The sequence below is a fragment of the Sciurus vulgaris genome (assembly GCF_902686455.1).
Source record: "Sciurus vulgaris genome assembly, chromosome: 9".
NCBI lineage: Eukaryota > Metazoa > Chordata > Mammalia > Rodentia > Sciuridae > Sciurus > Sciurus vulgaris.
The window spans coordinates 9932196-9937167 of NC_136469.1; positions in this window are offsets into that span (position 1 = coordinate 9932196).

The following is a 4972-nucleotide window of genomic DNA, read 5'->3' on the forward strand; positions in this document are numbered from 1 at the left end:
TGTGTGCAGGGTGGGAGCTGAGGCTCTGAAGCTGGTCATGTCAACGAGCTACCAATATGGCGCAGACCTTCCCACACATATAGGAAGCCGTCCTCCCAGCCAAGGGTAACAATTATTTACACGTATGCAGCAGGGATGTTTATGAAGGAGTTGCTGCTTTATAAAAGACTCAAACAAAATTCCGTTAAGGACAGTGAGCTCTTCTGGTGAGTACAAAATTATCTTCATCTTTTATAAAACTCATGCAGGAACAACTGGAAAGTGATTCCAGGTGTGTCGTATCTGTTTAGCAAGTATCCTGAGCAGAGTTCTCCACTGCTTCCCGTAGAATTTCAGGTTTCCTCAGAGTACTAACCTTCAATGATCTCAAAAGTGAGTATTTTAAGACTCATAGAGGTAGTGAGGACAGTGTATACATTTAGATACAAATCTTACAGAAATTTTTTCTTAAAAAGCTTTGCAATGACTTCTTAACTTCCATGAGATACATGAGATTCACAAGGCCCACTCAGCCATCTGTCTTGCTTGATTTCAGATCATTTCCATTTTTTCCAGGACACAGGGGCAAATGATGCATGTGCGTGCGTGTGTGTGTGTGTGTGTCCCAGTGAGAACAGGAACATGTGTGGGACACACTCAATGATTTAGGTTGTATTCTCCATTTCTACTTTTGAAAACTGTCCCTTTCTTGGGGTTCTGTATAGTTAGTTATTTAGCAGAAATATTTGCTTTAAAGTTATTTTTAAAACAAAAAATTTTTTTGCAGGCCTTTTTTTCTTTTAATAGCACAAAGCAGCTTGGATGGCTATAGCAAACTTTCAAAGTCATTGCCTCCAAGTGCCCTTTTCGTGGTAGCAGAATTTTCACAGTAGCAGCCCAGACATCTGACTATTAAAAAAGTTCTTGCTAAGAATTGTGACAATTGTGACCTGACATATTCTGAGAGTGTTATGGCCTGAATTATGTCCTCCCAAAAGACATATTGAGGCCTGATCCTTCCCTCCCTGGGTACTCAAAGTATGGCCTTCGTTGGAAACAGAATCTCTATAGATGCACTCAAGGGAAGACTAGCACATGGTTATGCTGTTAGGAGAAGAGAAGGGACTCAGAGACACCCAGGGAGAAGACAGGCTTTCCCATGGGTAATCAGAGGCCAAGATCAGGGTGCTACCTGTAGAAGCCACCATGCTAAGTATGAGCAGAACCCCTGGAAGGACAGGCTCTTCCCTGGTCTTCAGAGACACCATGGTCCTGCTGCCATTCAGATTTTGGATGTCTTGTTTCCAGAACTGTGAGAGAACATGCTTCTGATGTTTCAAGTCTTCCACATCTGTGGTACTTAGTTTATGGTCACCCTAGGAACTCAACCTGGAACACAGGACTTCAGCTTTGAAGGTAGATGAACCTAAGAATGTCACAGCTGATGCTGGTTTCACCTACAATGGCTGAGGAGAGCACAGGTAGCCTTTCCCTCTGGGGACCGTGTCCACCACTGATTGTCTCTGCACTGGAAGGCCATCTTAAGGGGAAGTGTCAAGCCATCAACAATGCCAGGCAATATTTACTGAACACTAAGTATGTCCAGTCTTCTTGTATGAACTTGTTGTCTGTCCCCTGAGTTATCCTCAGCTACCTGTGTGAGGTGAAACACCTTTTACAGATGAGGAAACTGAAGCACAGAGAAGTTGAATAATGTGTCCAAAGTTACACATCATTCAACTGTGGGGAAATGTGGTTTGAATTCAGTTTGGCTCTTCTATCAATTGTTCACTTCCTGTTTACGCCTTCGCACTCTACCATGTGCTTTTTTTATTTTTGGTGGGGTAAAGATAGAAGGAAGGGAATGCCTATCGGTAGAGGCCTATGGCAAGGGCATGGCCTGGGCGTATGCGCTATCTTGTCTTCTTACTTGGTCCTCATTGCAGTTCCTCAAGTAGTTCCTCACATAACCGTAGACAAAGAGACCGCAGCCTCCCTGAGAAACCTGCCCTTTGTAAGTGGCTCATGAGTGATTTGAACCTGAAACGAATACATTGCATTTCCCCAGTGCTTACTGTGTGGGAGGTGTACTTTCTCTTTACGATGACCTCGTGAGGTAGGTGCCTTGGCAGACGCAAGAATGAAGTAGCAGGAATGAAAAGGGAGCCGAGTGGGCTTTGAGATAGTCAGCATCGGCATCACATCTGCTATTTGGCTGCCACCGTTTTTCTCCCTCCCCCACACCATTTTACAGCCCAGATTGCTAGCCCGGGAACGTCCTAGTCAAGTCATTGGTCCAGATTGTTAGCCCTCGAACCTCCTGGCCAGCCACTGGTCTGTTGCTATTAGCCTGTGAAATTCCACTACTTAAGAATAGCTCCCCCGCCATTCTCTCTCTCTCTCTTTCCTCCTCCTCCTCACTTTTTCTCTCTCTCTCCTCCTCCTCTCTCTCTTCTTCTTCTTCCTCCCTCCTCCTCCTCCTTCCTTCTCTCTCCCCCCCTCCCTCTCACACTCTCTCTCTCTCTCACCCTGTGGGCAGACACTGCCTGTCTGCTTAATAAAATCGCTTGCATGAGTCCCCACATCCCAAGTGGTCTCTGGGTGCTTTCAGTCAGCACCATCATGGAGACAAAGGGCAGATGCGGTCCTGAGGACCCTAATTCATGACCAATATATTCCCCACTAAACGTATCACAGAAACTGAAGGAGCTCAAACCCCAGTTATAACAGGGACTTGGAGGCTATTGCTCAAGTGCTGACTCTTGACTTGGGCCTGCGGGTGCCCTATGGGTGGCTGCAAGCAGGATAAACCTTGGCATCTCGGCCTTTTCCATCTGTCCCCTTCGCCTTCAGTGTTGAATCACATTCCTGCTCAGCTCTGCACATAGGCATGCGCATCACTGCAGGAGTGTTGATCCAAAGCTGGCGATGCATCCCTTCCAGGCCGAAGACACCAAGACAAGACTGAGGAATTCTCAGCAGATTGCCAACTGCCAGCTTTTACAACATCCTGTTCCAGATCCCTGGAGTGGTGCCTAGAAGTCTCTAGAACTGGCCGGAAAAACCAGAACTGAGGTAATGATCAACCAGAACCTGGTCTACCCAGCCACCCTGTACAATGCCTGTCCCTTCCCTGCTGGGGTCTCAGCAGGATGGCGCTCTCCCTCAGTGCTGTCTCCTGTCGGTCAGACCTGGCAATGAAAGCTCTGCCCATGTTCCTGTTCCTGGGCCCGCTTCCTTCCCTGGTCACTGGGTAAGAAGTTCCCACCTCCCGCATCAGTTCCAGCTGTGGAAGGCAGGCTAGCAGCAGCGCCTGCCCAAGGGACCAGCAGGATGTAGACAGATCCAGCGTCAGGCGGGACTTGCTGTGGTTAAGAGAGAGGGTGGCAACACAGCGGGGGGCAAGGGCCGGGCCTGAGCTCGCGCTGTCTGCAGATGGGCGAGGAGGCAGGATGAACCTCGCTGCTGGGAAGGTAGCATCGCGTGAGCGGGAGGAGATGATCTGTTTGAAAGTGTGGTTCCCACTGACTTCCGAATGATTGGTCTCGAGGAAGTCACACTGCTGTCATGAGTTCTTTAGGCTTCGAGGTCAGGTTGTTCAGGAGCCAGCTGGAGGCTGCCGGGTGCAGCTGGTGGGCTGTGTAGCCAGTGCGCAGGACGGAAATGTTCAAGCGTCAGTGAACCTGGGATCGACACGTCCCGGGGAGAATCTGAATCTTACAGAGCATCAGTACCTGGTGAGAGTTAAATCGTAATTAAACATCAGCTCCAGGGTGTGAAGTCAGGTGTACCTGGTGTGTTACAACACATACCAGAACACAGCAATACTCTCTTGCATGCACGGGTTTCCACAAATTGTACTTCAGTAGTTTCGTCTGTTAAACTTTGTAAGAGGAGATTCCAGGGAACTTTGTTAGTGAAGAGCATCAGATGTTGGCCACTGTAGATTTAGAAACTACTTTTGATAATTTTAGCTCTTCATCTGACCTTAAAAATCAGAGATTTTCTCTTTCTACCCTGATGCCCTGGGTCCTTTTTTAAAAAAAAAAAAAAAAAAAAATTTGTTTTTTTTTTTTGGTTGCTGATGAACCTTTATTTTACTCATTTATTTTTTGTGGTGCTGAGGATCCAACCCAGTGCCTCACCCATGCTAGGCAAGCGCTCTACCACCCAGCCACAACCCCAGCCCCTGCCCCGGGTCCTTAAATGATGATAGAGTTTCTCTGGACATTCTTTAAGGTTCAACTTTCTTCTTTCACCAAAAAAAAAAACTTGTTGGGGCAAAAAATTATTAAAACACATTATTTCACAAAACTTCTGTAGTAGCTCACCACAGCCAACCCCAATTGTTTCTGGCCTCCATGCCTGTAAGACTTTGGTTTGGAGAGTTTTAAATATGCAGATGCTCATGTTTCACTCTGGACAAATATTCTTAAGCTGGGTACTGAGCAGACAAGTTATGTGTATATAAATAATTTAAAACTTATATACGATTATATGTACACAATAATCTCTCATCCCCACCCTCCAAAAAAATTCCACACCATAGGGCATTCACGAAAATCAAAAAGTCCCCATGCCTAGGTCTGAGGACAAATTTCTGCTGCAGCTTGTGTTCCTTTTTCAAGATGTTGGACAATGGCTTTCACAGGGAAAACTTCACAAGTGAACCTGACTCACCATGGGGGCTGCTAAATGCTGATCCGAGAATGAGGGCCAGATGCATTGAGCTGGCTTCAGCTGCGCATTGCTGCAGGTCTGACCCTCCAGAAGTAGGTGTTTCCAAGATCCTGGTGTTTTTCTCACCTTGTTATCTGAAACTAGTATGTCCTAACCCCCATGCACTGCCCATTCTGATTATTATTTTATTCTTCCTGTACTCACTTCAAATGCAGCCCCTGTATGTCTCTTCTAATCTATTTTCCTTTTGACTTTTGTCATTTTTTTCTTGATACTTTTCAGAGCATCAATTTTATTCTACTTGAAAGGATTC